This window comes from Notamacropus eugenii, chromosome 3 (genome assembly GCF_028372415.1).
Source record: "Notamacropus eugenii isolate mMacEug1 chromosome 3, mMacEug1.pri_v2, whole genome shotgun sequence".
NCBI classification, from domain to species: Eukaryota; Metazoa; Chordata; class Mammalia; order Diprotodontia; family Macropodidae; genus Notamacropus; species Notamacropus eugenii.
This window is the reverse complement of record NC_092874.1, coordinates 222,702,264-222,718,162: the sequence shown is the minus strand read 5'-3', so window position 1 is coordinate 222,718,162 and position 15,899 is coordinate 222,702,264. Positions and strand designations below refer to the sequence as shown.

The 15,899-nt window shown below is 36.8% G+C and overlaps 1 protein-coding gene across 4 annotated transcripts in view; it reads right to left on the bottom strand.

Moving 5' to 3' along the window:
* Positions 1–15,899, bottom strand: part of LARP4 (La ribonucleoprotein 4) — a 55,947-nt gene that overhangs the window by 39,111 nt on the left and 937 nt on the right. The window contains exon 1 of one of the 4 annotated variants that reach the window (XM_072654672.1): positions 2,211–2,282. The exons of the other annotated variants lie outside the window; for them this stretch is intronic. The gene's annotated coding sequence lies outside the window, so the exon portion shown is untranslated. Of the gene's footprint in view, positions 1–2,210; positions 2,283–15,899 lie in introns of those variants that run through there. 4 annotated transcript variants of the gene reach the window in all.

Sequence of the window (15,899 nt, the reverse complement as noted above, 5' to 3'; positions counted from 1 at the left end):
TAGCTCTCTAAAAGGTAATCTTTTAGTAGTTTGACTGGTAGGTCTTTCTTCACACTACTCTCCTTGCCTGGAATGGTTTTCTCTTCAAATTTGATCTGTTTCTTTCAAATCTCATTTCCTCCACAGTCCTTTCCCTTTTTCATGTACTCTAAACATGTCAGCTATTATTATGATCCTGCTTTCTTCATCTGCTTATAGAACTCTTTAGCATATCATTTGGTTGTCTTATATTACTAATTTTTTTGTTGTTTTATATTCCCAAAAATGTTGATCTGATTTTTGATTACAGAATCATTTATTCCATAACATCCAGCACAGTGCCTGACTCTTAATGGAAATTCAACAACTACTTAACTGATGATATCAGGTAAAACTAGATAAGACAAGGATAAAAAATGGGGTGTTTTTTCAAATGACAGAAGTTTAGTAAATACCAATGTTAAATCACCACCTATCTATTGATAAAGATGATAAAAAAAAAAAAACCCAGGAAAAGTTACACACAACCACAAAAAACGATCATAATTCAGAACTGTGTAATGACCAATTCTGAATATCTGATAAAGCCTACGTGGCTTCTCTTTAGAAGGCGATAGATTAAAAAACTAAACACTACATGTACATTATCAAACAGCTGAGGTGTATGTCTTTATCAGTTGTCTCTTGTTTTCCTGTTACAAAGGAGGGCCTTATGAGAGGGAGGATGTCATTGCTAGAAAAAGACTGATTTTTTAAAAGCATTAATAAAATTTTGAAAAAGAAAGCATAAATAAATTGTTGATTTCTTTCTGCAGCTGATCACCTGAGAATTCAAAACTCAACATCATATAGTGATGAAATCATATTTTGAATGGATATATTTCTGAAATGAAGTTTATTGCTTCAAGTTCTGTATATGGAATCCTACCCTCTCCACCACAAATAATTTATCTCTAAAGATCCAAACCACTCTGAGAAGGGGGAACTGAATGACAGTGAATAAATACTACCTGGAGTGCTGGAAGGGCTGGTAACATTAGTGTAGACATCAGTTATGCCTAGGAAACTGCTTCCAATACCATCCCCATTAGGATAAAAGCTCTGAAGGGAATCTCAAATTACTCAATCAAGTGTCAATTCTATTAATAAGAAAACTGGCATTTATGTCTGTAAAATTAATTATGTGAATTTTGGGAATTTTCTCCACAGATGCAAACTGGCAACTTGTTTAATATTTTTGAGTTGACTTGCTTGAGGCATTCACAGGTTAAATTAACTTGCTCAGTGTTACAGGTAGGACTTGATTCTTGCTACGATTTTCTGACTCAAAGGCCAGAAACTTCTACCCTATAGAATTCTTCTTAGTTTCATGTTATTAATTCTCCGTCTCTTATGGGGAGCAGCCATCTGACAAATCCTTTCCTATGTACTTTTTGCAAACCATAAAGTTATTTAAATACTTATTATTCTGAAACACCTATTTTTTAACTCTCATGGATGCCTCTACAATAAATGCCAAGAATTTGCTATGTTTTTAATATCTGAAAAGACAACTTTAAGACAGATCTACCAGAAAATGTTATCCTCATTGTCTCAACACTTGCTCTATACATTACACTTCTGTGAGCAAAAGTCACTGAGAGTTTGAGAAGACTCCCAAAGGATCAGAGGGACTATGACAACGTTAATACTCTACTTTTTTAAGTGTTGTCAAAGTCAGTGTTTCATAACAAAGGTTATTAGTTTTAGCTTATCACTAAAAGTCAAGTTATTAATAAGAATAAAATGCTTTATTTTTAGCCCCTGGCTGTCTCTATCATCCTTCAGCAATATTAATGTTCACAACTGTTCTAAATTCTGAATCCATAATTTCGAACCTGAAGTCCAACAACCTTTCAACTTCAGCCACAAGATCATGTTACTCTCAGGACTTTTATCAACACCTTCAAGATTCCTAATCTTAAGATTCCTTCTTCAATCAAGCATGTATTAAGCATCTACTATGTGCCAGGCACAGTACTAAATGACTCTTCTCAAGGACTTTACATTGCATCGAGGGAGAAAATATATACCTAAGAATAAATACTAAGTAATAAAAAATTATAAACAAAGTGCCCAGTAATTGAGGAACGGTTTATTGTATGTGAATATAATGGGATATTATTAAACCACTGGAAATTTTTAACTGAGTCAGAATAAAATTAGCAGAATCTGAACAATTTTACACTTACCACAATAGTGTAAAGTCACTTTGAAAGACTACACAACTGTGATCAAATGAGTGTCTTCAGAGGCATGCCAGCTGCACCTTTTCTTAAAGAGACACAGAAAATAGCTCTTCAAACAGAACCATCAAGTTGAACTGTTTTGCTTGACTATACCTACATTAAGGGAGCACTTCTATAGGGTATGGTGGGTGGAAGGGAAGGGAATAAAACTATAGTACCAACATAGTGCTAGGTACTATGCTAATTACTTTTTATAAAGATTATCTCCTTTGATCCAAACAAAAACACTGCAAGGTAGGTGCTATTACCCTGATTTTAGAGCTGAGAAAACTGAGGCAAACAGAAGTTAAGTGACTTGTACTGGGTCACACAGTTAATAAAAGGAGTCTGAATTTGAACTCAGTTCTTCTTGATTCTTTATGCACTGTGCCACCTAGTGGCCTGTAGATGGTGACCAGTTAAATGGTGATAGAAACAAAATTTTTAAAAATGTTTAAATGCATGGAAGGAAAAAAGTTCAGAAGGGAACATAATTGGGCAAACCTGCTATTAATGTGAAGCGTTAACACACACTATGATGTACCTTAATCAAATCGATACAGGAAAAATGGTATATAGTCATTGTCTCAGGAAAACAAAGGCCAACAGGAGAATGGGCAAGGTGGCACAGGAATTAGGGAAAGGTGAAAAATCGGTGTGAGTGGGTCTCACTAAAGAACTCTCACATGAAGGAAAGGGCAGAGGGGAGAAGAAATATTCTATAATGGGAGACAGGGACCTTACCATGGGCATACTCTCCTGGGATTTGGTGCTGAGAACACCCAGTTCTGAAAGAGAATCCTGCCTTAAAAGGAGAATCAGAACTCCTGAACATATCTGACATCCAGAAGAGTAGGAGGACACGGGAGACAGATTTCAGGGAAAATATGATCACAGAGAACATAAAGGAGTGGTAATGAGCTGCCCAATCAAGAACATGGGAAAATTCCTACCATCAGGCAATGTGGCTACCCTCTTTCTCCTGAAAGAATTGGTATATCTGAGAGTGAGGTACAATAGAAAAAGAGGGAAGGAGAAAAAGCTACAAGGAAATGACACAGAAATTGTTTAGAAGAAACTCAAAACAGGTACCTTAGAAACTTTAATTCCATGAGGAATACTGACCAGAGATTAAAGAAGGAATAAGTGTAAGGTCACAAATAAGAATAATATAAAGCATACAGAAATGAAAGAAATAATGAAGAAAATGAGGCAAAGAAATCCTTTTATTAGACCAGGCTTAGAAAATAAAATAAGCTAAAAACAAAGTTGAAGGGGAAGCAATAAAGGGAGAGTTTACTTCACTATTTAACTGAGAGGAAAAAAGAGAGGAAGAATTAGATAACCAGATAAAAAGAAAATGGAATAAATTAAGCAAATTTCCAAAACTAAGGAAAAGGGTACAATGGGGAGGGAGGGAAGGGTTGGGACTAGGATGGAGATAGGGAGGTATATGGGAAGAAAGAGATGGCAGGAAAAGGATTGTTTTAAAGTAGATTAAAGTAAAATACCTTAAGAAACAATGCATTCTTTTACAGAGGACATAGGAGAAAGGCCCCAACATCAAAGACACAGAGAGGAAAATACAAATTTCATTCTCATGACGTTAAATGTGGAAGGATTAAATAATCCAATCAGGAAGTGACAAAAATTACACATGTTGCTTAAAAGAAACACACCTAAATAAAAAATTTAATAAGTAGTAAACTTAAGCTCCTATTATGGGCCAGACATTGTGCCAGGGATACAAAAAGAAGCAAAAGATAGTTCTTGCCCTCAAAGAACTCACAATCTAATGGGGGAGACAAGAAAAACAAAACAAAACAAAACAAAAACATGAACAAACAAGCTATATACAGGATAAATAGGAAATAAGAGGGAAGGCACTAGAATCAAAAGGGTTTGGTTAAGGTTTCCTGCAGAAGGCAGAATTTTATCTGGGACTTGAGGGAAGCCTGGGAAGTAAAGATAAAGAGCATTCCAGGCATGGGAAAGGGGAAAAAAGCCTTGGCTGAAAAATGAAACATCTTGTCTAAGGAACATCAAGGAGGCCAATGTCATTGAATCAAAAGAGTATTGGGGGGGATTAGAGTAAGGTGTAAGAAGACTAAAGGGATGGGGGAGGGAGATGAAGCTATGAAGGGATTTAAAGATCAAACAGGATTTTCTACTTGATCCTGGAGGCAACAGAGAGACACTGGGAGAGTGTGGGTGGTGGTGACATGGTAGACCAGTACTTAGGGGTTGGGAGAATGAGGACTGAGAAAAGACCACTGGATTTGGCATTACAAGATCATCGATAACTTTGAAGAAAGGAGTTTCCGTGGAATAAAAAAGCCAGAAGCCAGACTAAGAAGATATTGAGAAAAGAGAATATCATGGCATTTATTGGAGAAGGCCTTATGAATGAATTTAGAATGATAGTGAAGATGCAAGGATCAAATGACGATTTTTGACGATGGTGGAGATATGGACACACTTGTAGGTGGTAAAGTAGGAAGGAAATCAGGAGATAAGGAGAGTGAAAATGACAGAGAGATGAAAGGAGGGTATCTTATTGGAGAAGATGAGAAGGAATGGGATTTTGAGTAGGCAGACAAGCAAGTTAACCTTGGTGAGGAAGAGAGCTACCTCACTGTGAGACAGTGGTGAAGTAAAGAATGGCAGAAGGCACTTGAGTGATATTACATGAGGAAGAAGGGAGAGGAGTAAGTTCCTGGTGAAAATGGTCTGTTTTTTCTGTAAAATATGAAGCTAAATTCTAAACTGGGAGCGTGAACCATGGGAGATTTGAGGAGGAATGAAAAGGAAGAGCCATTATGGAGAATAGGACAGTATACCTCCTTTATCAGCTTACTGTCCTATTCTCCATAATACCCCCTTTTCAATTCTGGACATAACTAACAAATAACAAATGAAAAGGAAAATATAGAATTGAACAAATGCTTCTGTTAAGTACTGAGAAACTTATGATATCTTCTAAATGACAAATATATCTATTTCTCAGTATCATATGGAACTTTTTCCAAATATCAATTTGATATATATTTTAAAAACTATATGACAAGCTCATGATTTCGAAGTAATCTATTTCTAATATATTGAAATATTCATGATTGTTCATGAATGTTAAACTCTTTAACATACTCAAATGGATTTGTGGTCTAATTTATTCAGGGAAATGAATTTTGCCTCTTTTTGTATCCTCCAAAGATGTAGATCACAGTCCATTTATTTTGCCTTTCCTATGTGACTCTCAACAACGTCCTCTTCTCCAAAGTCACTGTTTGCTCTGGCCAGAATTATCTTCTCAGGTTATACAATTTGTTAAGAATATCCTTTACTCTTGTTTTTGTTCAGAGTCCCTCACTGGTTACAGATCACAGCCTGGTCACACCTCCACTGTTTTGCCTTGGCTCTGTGTGATGATGCTTACACCTTTAGTTTTTTGGTGCCAAGTTTTGCTGACACAGAGGAACATCAAAAATAGGTTTTTCTCTTCCTCAGGAGCTTTCAAATAAGAAAAAAGAACTAATTGTAAGCTTGTGAGTAGGGGAAGAGAGGTTAGCAGCAGCTGAAGCAAGCAGTAGGCTGGATGCTCAGCTGCCATAGGTCCCCATACTTGGCAGCCATGCAGTTTGTGAGAACAGCTGGGTTCTTGCATTGCTGGGTTGTTATTTTTTTGGGGACCTCTTTGTGTCTATTCTTTCCTTATCTGAGGGGAGTGTGCATCTGAGACTAAACATATCACATGAGCTTTGAAAGGTCACAAGAGCCACCACATCCAATAAATTAGAATCCATATCAGAGCTTGCAAAAAGTCCTAACAGGGTAATAAGAAGTCAGCCCTGTGGTACAACTTACTTGATCTAATTCAGAAACTGACTGATCCCAAAGGTGAGGTTAAGACCTACAAGCAAGGGAGTGATATCCATCTGATATGCCATATCTAGAAGTGAACTTGGTAGGGTGAACATATATTGTTTAAGTTTTGAGTCTAGTCTTCCCAAAGACCAAGGTGATTGAGGGAGTTGTGCCACGGTTCCGGGGGATGTTTCTATAAATCTGTCCTAGTTACATCCTCAGTAAATATAAAAGCTACAAAAATAAAGCCTTTGCTGTTATGGGAAGCTAGGGGGTCAGTAAAAGTGCTTTGCAATTTCCTGAAAGCCATCTACTCCTTTCTTCCATTTCACCTCTAGACTAGTTCATTGTCCATCTGTACCACATGAACAAGTTTTATGTGTCCATTCTGTCCCTTCAGATGCACTCTGAAATAAAGGCAACAGAAAAATCTTTATCCATTTGATAAATGGATATTGATATCTATTTCTAGTATATTTGCACAAACCAAAGTACTTTGAATCTCTACCAGGAGGTTCTGCAATTTCTTGGAGTTTGATGTAATCAACACAATGTCATCCAAAAACAAAGCATCTAGAGGACCTCACCACCCCCTTTGGGAATCCTTCCTTTAACTGGTCTCTACACTGGTTCTCATTCATCACAGTTGCAAACACTTCTGGTGAGCATACAGCTCCTCCTTATCTGCTGTTCAGAAGGTCACTAAACAAGCTTATTTCTATTGTTTCCTCTTCAAAATTTTTTGGACAATCTTGATACATGGAAGGAAGACAACAGCCCATGTATATCCTAATTGACTGAAAGGTGCAGAGAATATAAAAAAGATCACTACTGGAACTGTGAAACAGTACAACTCTTTTGGAAAGCCATTTGGGATTATGCAAATAAAGTAACTAAAATATCCCTGCCTTTTGAACAAGAGATTCCATTACTTAACTCAAAGAAGCCAAAGAGAAAGGCCCCATAGACCCCAAAGTAGATGACCATCAACTGGAGAACGACTAAACAAATAGTATGGTAATATAACGGAATGTTACTATGCTGTAAAACATCGTGTGATGAATACAGAGAAACATGGAAAGATCTACATGAACTGGTGCAGAGTAGAGTATGCAGAGCCAAGAAAACAATATACACAATAACTTCTTATAGATCAGTTGTTTTCAGTCATTCCCGACTCTTCATGACCCCATTTGGGGTTTTCTTAGCAAAGATAATGGAGGAGTTTGCCATGTCCTCCAAATCATTTTACAGATAAAGAAACTGAGGTTAATAACAAGCTTAAGGGACTTGCCCAGGGTCACAAAGCTAACTAAGTGTCTGAGACTGGATTTGAACTCAGGAAGAGGAGTCTTCCGGACTCCAGACCATCACTCTATCCTTGGTGCCACCTAGTTATTCATACACAATGACTACAACAAAGTAAATGGGAAGAGTAGCACACCAAAAAATCCAAAGTAAATGTAACAAGAAAACACCTCCAACCTATCATTTTGTGGAGGTGGAAGTTTCCAGAGTTACTGCCTATTACATATGCTTTCAGTTGTACTGACTTTTTCTCCTCTCCAAAAAGAATACTGTCATATGGGATGGCTCTCTGGATGGAGGATAACTATAGGTATAAAACTATTGGAATAATTGGTGATTTCAGAAACAGAAAATACCAATAAAACTTAAAAAAAGATCCCACTGCTTATTTTTTGTTGATCAAGAAAGAGCATTTGACTCAATATAACAAAAGACCTTATAGGCTCTATTACAGGTTCATAAATGGTTCAAAAAAGGCAATTAAAATTTTTAAAAATTCTCTGCACCTTTATTGCTATTCTTCTATGTTGTGATACATAGTTTGATGAAGATAACACAAGCAATTCTTTTCCAGTTCAAAACTCTTTTGGTTAAACTTGCAAGATTCCAGGCAAATCTATTTTTGGTTCTTATTAGGTTAATTCTATTGTACTTGTAATTCATTTATGTATTTAAATCTTTGTTCAAAAATACAAATCCTGTTCTCTGATACACTTAACAATCAGCTGTTAACTTCCCAAATCTGTCTTCCTTGTGAAGACCCTGATTAATCCTGGCAACAGCAACAAAAAAAACCACTTGTGTTTCCAAAGTCTTGTTACTTGTCCAAAACATCATTTTAGCAATGTCTTCTAGTCAAGAGAAATGGGATGAAATCCTATCTCAAACACTTACTGGACAGTGAGCAAGTCACTTAAGCCACAGAAGTCTACGCTTTATCTGTAAAATGACAATGATTATACTTGTACTACCAAAACTTAAGGGACTATAAAGTACAATGCTTATATAAAACCTTAAAATGATACAAAGTAAACCATTATTAGTAATTAGAAGTTGAAAATAAAGTAGTTGTCATATCTGTACAAAATCAGAAGTGTATGACTGTGTAGCGTGGCCTCAGAGTCCCTTGATGTCTTGTAGCACCTTACACTTAACATGTCTCAAAAACTGGCCTAATTATCTTCTTAAAACTTGGGACTTCCTTCTGACTTCACCATAACTTTGGAGTTAACTTTGACTCTCCCCTCTACTTGTTCTATGTTAAGTCTTATCGCATCCATCCACTTCTTCCTAAGTCCATTTCCCATCATCCTCTTACAGATCCCAACAAACGCATCCCTTAACTATTGCCAGACTCATGTTCTCCCATCTCCACTGTTTTCAGAATTTCTTTATGAGTAACTGTTAGCCCTCTACATAAATCCCTTCTCTACTATACTACCTTTTAACTCTGTATGAGCTTTGCTTTCCTACCTCCATGCCTTTGTCAGTGTTTTTCCCTACACTTGGAATACCTTCTCCACTGCTACTACCTTTGTCTGTTGAATTCTTAGCCACTTTAAAAATCCAAATGTTACTCCCTCAAGGGAAGGCTGCCCCCTCCACCTTTTCCTTTAGGACTGTAAAGGAATTTGCTTGTATTTGTCTGATATATTTATCATATTATTGGCTTGCCAAAAGTTTGGTCTACCTTTTGAATACAATTTAGTAGCTCCTTCTCTTGAAACTGCGATAGTTTTTACCACTTCCACAGCAAAATCCACAGTAAGGCTCTTTTATAGACATGTAGGAGTCATTTTTGAACGTAAAAGAGTATCAATAGATCAAATACAAAACAACTTAGCAATGTAAAAACTGCTGTTCCTACAAAAATTCCAATAAAACAGAACAGCATCCTTTGCTACTTGTCCTGAATAAACTAACTCTTGATTTAGCCAGAAATGATTATGTAGTTTTTAGATTTATCTAGAGTCAGAGCTGAAATACCTTAAAGGTAATCAAGAAAAACTCTTTCCACCCTCCCACTTCATAGCGGAAGAAACTATAGTGAGAGGTTAAGTAACTTGCTCAAGGTTGTGCTGCTAAAGTGGAACTGGAATCCAGGTCTTCTTGACTCTTAAATTCAGCACTCTATCCTCCTCTCCCTTCTCTTTCCCACCACAAGTTTATTCATTCTTAGGATGTAAAGGTCTGTGTTTTGTGTTACATGGGGGTAGGGTGGGTGAGAACAGGGAATAAGACAGCAAAAATGAAAATAAAACTTCCCTGAAATTCCTTGGCACACTTAATTCTATCTCATGACAATTTCTAGGCAAGAAGGCTATGGTTGAGATCAAAGTCAGTATATGTTTTTTAGGATGAATAATCTAAACTTGTGTGTTTTACTTAAACTCCTAATTACCACTAGCTATAGCAATGAGATGAGAGCCATAGTGAGGTTTGTCTCTACTTAACCCTATAAACGCAGGAACATCAATAGGAAAAAATAAGGGGCAAGAACTGCCTGAATTTACTTCAGTTGTGCCCAACTGTTTATGATCCCTTTTTGGGATTTTCTTGGCAAAAGATCCTGGAGTGGTTTGCCACTTCCTTCTCCATACCACTTTACAGATGAGGAAACTGCGCCAAACAGGCTTAAGGGACTCGCCCAGGTTCATACAGCTAGCAAGTGTCTAAGGTCATATATGAACTCAGAAAGATGAGTCGCCCTGCTTCCAGGTCCAGCACTCTTATCCAAGATGCCACTTAGCCACTCATGAGAAAAGAGAGTCAAGTTTAATCTATGTATCTGAAATTAGGATGAAGGCAACCACTGAAATTAAGTTCTAAAAGCACTGTTATGGCTCCACAAAGAAGTAGTATCAAACTTGGTACTGAAAATAAAGGAGACTTCCCAACAAGGATCAAATTATCTCCTCCATGAAACCTTCTTGATCATCCCAGATGGAAATGCTTGTTCCTTTCTTTAATTTCTCATAGTGGTTTGGGGGGGGGGGGGGGGAGCATCTTTCTTTTGACTTACAATTAAAATATCTCAGAGGAACCAAATTAATTATCAGTTGGAAATTTTTTCAAACAGTCTAATAGAAATACGAATTAAAGCAATTTTGAGGTATCATTCCCATACACATCAAATTGGAAAAGGCAACTAAAATAATAAAAATTATTACTATTGGACTGTGAGGGAAAACAATACACTATTATCATGGATAGAGCTGTGAAGTGTCACAAAAATTATGCTCTTGCTTTTGCCATACTGGTTCTACTAGTCCTGTATCCTAAGACTATTACTTAAAAAGAAAGGAAAAAGATATATTAGTATACAAAGAAAAACGAATAGCTGCTTTAATTAGGAGCAGCCAGTCTGTATGTCCAACAGTTGATGGCCAAAAATGAAGTCATATTAATGCAAGGGAATATTACTATACTGTAAAAGAAACATGAAAATACTTATACAAGTGATTCTGAAGAGGGTTAATGGAATTGGAATAATTATAACTACTTAGAAAGAATAAAAGTCAGTAATGAAGAGAGTATAAGAAGACAATAAGCTGCTATTGTTAAATTTACATATTAAAAAATCAGAATGTTAAATAGTTGTAGCTTAAGGGTTTTTGCTACTTTTAGCTGTAATTTGCTGACATTATTAATAATGAAAATAATCATGCATCTCATATATTAGAGTATATTCTTTGAGTGCTAGGAACTTAATTGTTTTATATCTTCATGTCCTGAACACATACTACAATGCTTTCAACATAGTATTTAATAAATGTTTACTGAATTGAAGTAGTTAAGTGTAAGGAAGAAAAGAATAGGCCCTGTTTCTTACTTGAGGTAAACTACAAGGCCATAATGAAAATATTCATTTCCCAACCTCCCTGAATTCCAACAGTTGCTCAGCTCTAAGCTTTCTCCTAGAACACCTGAAGGAAAAACCTCTTAAGTTGGAGAAGTAATGGATCCAAGAGACATCCAGTAGGCAGAGAGTGGCACCTCCAAGAGCCACAAGGGTTAAGGACAAAAGCCTTAGGGTCAGGGTCCAAATCTCCAGGAATGTGGAGAAAGATAATGCTCCCAGAAGCTTATGCAGTAAGCATAACACTAACCGAAATCCTTTCTACAGTATGTTTTAGTAGTTTTGCCTCTCCTCCTAAATATACAGAAATCTACTCTCTATCCTGTACATACTATCAAAGAAAGAAAAATACTACTTCATTTCTATCAAACTGGGACTCCCTCAATGCTCATTAATCCCTTTGGCCTGATTAGTAGTCCCTAAACAGAATACAGATACTTCAAATACCTACTAGGTTCTGTGGCTATTTTAGTATTTCATTAGTAAATCATTAACAGTACCCAAAATACTGACCTGACTTGTTATTTCCAATTGGTTCTCTGGTAATGAAAGTTGACTGGCCAATTTCTATAAGTATACAATTCAACAGGTACTTCCAAGTTTCATTATCAGAGGAGGAGGCATACAATGTTTCAATTACTATTTTTTTCTGAAAGGACACCTGGTAATTTCTGGTGTGCAAAGCCATGTCAGAAAACTATTAGATTCAATTTACACGATTAAGTTAACTAACCTAAGAGAAAGATATGCTTAAAGTACAGTACTGTACCATAGTACATCACTTTTTTCACATAGCAATTTTACTAAGACTTAACTAGAAAGACTTTATCCAACATCACTTTGTCTTGTAGAAAGCTAAGGCTTCTCAGACGGAGAGGTGGGCAAATGCATTCCAGGGATGCCAAATTGGCACAACGTAGGAGATGGAATACCAAGTTCAAGGAACCACAAGTCAGTCAGTTTAAGGGGAATGCAGTGTGTGAAGGCATGTCATGTGAAATAAGGCAAGAGAGGTAGGCTGGAATGAGATTGAACGGCTTTAAATGTCAAGCTAAGGAGTCTGTATTTTAATCCAAGAGACAACAGGGAACCACTTATGCTTCTTGGAGAAGATTCTTTTGGTATCTATGTGGAGTATGCAAAGGAGGGGACAGGAACTGACAGAAAGGAGAACAATTAGGAAGTTATTACTATAGTTAAGAGATAACTGACTAGCATGACGGCTGTGTTAGTAGATAGAAGGGTACAGATGTTACTGAGACATAAGTGTCAAGATTCAGAGAGGGAAAAAGTCAGAATGATTCAGAAGTTGAAAGTAAATGTGTATGACTTGAAGGATGGTGGTATTCTCTACACTACACAAGTTGGGAAGTTTCAGAGGAAAGATAAAGAGATTCACTTTGGACATGTTATGTTTGAAATGCCAATGAAGGGATTCAGGTGATGTCCAGCAAGCAGGAATGATGCTCAGGAGAGATTAGAGCTATATATAAAAATCTGAGAATCATTTGTTAATCCAACCCATGAGATCTGATTAGAAAGAGTGATGAGAACAGAGAATTTAGGGGAATATTTTTTGCTGGATGATGATCTAGCAAAAGATATTGAAGAGTTCTCAGAAAGGTAGGAGTCAGGAAAAATGGAAAATATCCAGAAGAGTTAGCCAACAATACCAATGGTGCAGAGGCAAAAGAGTTATTAAGTTAAAGAATGAAAAGTCCACCAGATGGAGCAATTAAGAAATTACAGATAATCTTGCATGGAGCTATTTTAGTTGGGTGGTGAGGCTCAAACCTGGACTGCAAGGAGTTGAGATGTGACTAAGCAGAAGAAAATGTGTTAATATAGTTTTTTCTAAGTGTTGCTTTATGAAAAGGGAAGAAGATAAGACCATAGCATTAGGGAAAAGGGGAGTCAAGCAAAGTTTGTTTTTTGTTTAAAGGATAGGGGAGACTTGGGCACTTTGGTAAATAAGAGAATGGGAAATAATCTAAGGGAAAAGTTCCCAAGATACTTCACTCTGGCCTCAGTTTAGCCCCACTCAGCTGAATCTCCTAATGGCAGCTGACTATCACTGGAATCATTCAGGAAGAGACTGGAATTCATACATTCTAGAGAAAGTTGGCTGAGATTTCACCTACAACAATTTAAAAATGTACATGCAGTAGTGAGTCAAGTATAACTAAACATGCAATAGGAGAGAGAATACAGTCCCTACACCAAAGAATTTTCAAAAGATTTAACAAGACAAATCTTAATATGCATACGTGAGAATAATACAAGTCAGTACATAAAAGTTGTTTCAGATGTGTTTTGTCTTATTACAAAGTTCTCTGTGACCAGGGCCATCTACCCGTACCCTTCTACCCACCCATACTCAAGTACACAAAGTAGTAGTTTGAACAGATTAAAGATTATCTGATCTGGACTCTAAACCTTATGGGTCCAGTCCCCAGCCCTGTTCTTCTTTCTCCATTCCCAAGAACATAAACAAAGCTCTTAACACACACAAGTTTAAGTTTCAGCCTTGTTTCTTTATAGCCTCTTTGACACCAAGGAACTTTCTGTTATAAATACTGTCCAAAGTATTATTTATAGATAGTTAAAGGGGGCAGTTTCTGCCATGGAACCTAGGTATAAAATTTGTCCACTTAAAGAGAAATCTTAAAAAATGTATTTTTAAAATTTCTATATTATTCTTCTATACTGTAATATTTATTTTGTGCTATTCACACAAATACTTACAAGTGAACCAAAACAATCTTGGACAGGTCCAGTCCTAGAAATCAAACTTTACCCAGAAAAATTCTAACTTAAAACCACACATTTTTAAACTGGTGGTATCAGGCTGGGGGTGACCAGTATGAGCAGAATTGCAGGGATAGAAAAGGAGTGAATTCAGGGAAGAAAAGAGTAAGACTGCTATGAATAGGGCTAAATCTAGAAAGAGAAGTCTAGTTTCCACAAGGAATCCACAGGGGGATAGGAAGCTATGGTGGGAATGGGACAGGAAAGAAGGGATGAAGGGCACAGTTTAAGAAATGACTCTACAGACAGTGTCTTGTGAAAAGGAGAAACAATAAAAATTGCATTCTGATTTTAAAATAAGAGTCTTTTAGGTAAGAATTTTAAACATGAATTACAGTAACTTTACTTTAAAAGTGATTAAATAGCTTACCCATTTTGTCCAAGACATACAAGGTTTATAAAGTCAGTAGTTTTAATAAGGAAAGATGTTTTATCCAATAACTGGTTAAAGATCTTTACCTATGAATTGCAGTTACCCACCTCTCTTTGATCATTATTCAGAACTATTCTAAGTTATATACAAAGTTAGCTCTATTTTCAAACAGCACCTGCCAAGATAATTTTGAACTTTTTTGAGAAGTACCAAATAAGCAGTGGGGCATGTTGATTAAATATTAATGCCATAAATTCAGCCCTAAGCCTTATGAGAACTTTACTAATTTTCAACCAAACTAAAAGTAATCACTTGGTAGAAATAGAAGCCAATAAACCAACATTAACTTACCACAAGTATCAAAAATAGTACAATAACTTACAACTTTTAAAACTGCTGAAGCAGAAACATTAATTTTCTGTAACAGCTCTGAGTAAAAAGATAACCCTTTATGTATATATCAAGCAAAATCAAGGTGGAAACCTTTGGACAGGAACACATGTTAAGATGTTAAGACCAAAGTTCAAAATATACATTTTTCCAAGAGAGGTTGTAAACACTCTAGTACTCACATCCCCAAATCCTGTAATAATCGCTAATATCTAGCATTTCACATAGGTTAAGGTTCGCAAAGCCCTGTACGTATTATCTCCGCCAACAATTACTAAAACCAAAATCAAAGCCACACTAAAAAACCAGGGACCTACATTGTTTAAAAAAAAGACCCAAAATATATAAAACTTATTCATAAATGGTTTTTTACTCAGTATGTCAGATACAAATAATGAGAGTTTAAATTTAACCCTCGATTAATAGCCATCAAAATTAAAAAAAAAAAAGCCCAGGAAAATCATAAAGCCGAGGGACAGAAAACAGTAATAGAAAAACTTCAGAAATCTGTATTCAATTTCTTGAACTACAAAGTTTAAATTCCAACCAGTTTAAAGTACCAAAAGTCACAGTTCCACGAAATATTAGCTATTCATGAAAAAAGACTAAATGCATTTCCTATCTATAAAACCAAATCCCCACTCCCTTTACAAAAGCCTTGATTTGTAACCCACAAACAACTCCTTTCTCCACTGGGGGAGAAAGGTCCTTTTAAAACGGGCACAGCTAATAAGTGCCAAGTTGCCAAGTTGCAACTTTGCAAGTTTGACGTTTCCACAATGCAATTAACAATATGATCTGGAATCTACTCAAACCATTAGCCTGGCAGTCAGCTGATGCTGCACCCCAGAGAGGGAGCAGTAACAAGGAGAAGGAGGGCGCCCCCTCCCAAAGCCCGGCGTCTGCCCCAGGAGAGGACAGACGAGGCGGGCACCGGGCCGTGCGGGTCCTCGCTCCGGCCCCCGGCCCCCCACGGCGCGGGGCTCCCCACCCGGCCTTTTCCTCTCCCTAGGCCCCGGCGGCTCCGGACCAATCATCGCCGCGCCGCAGC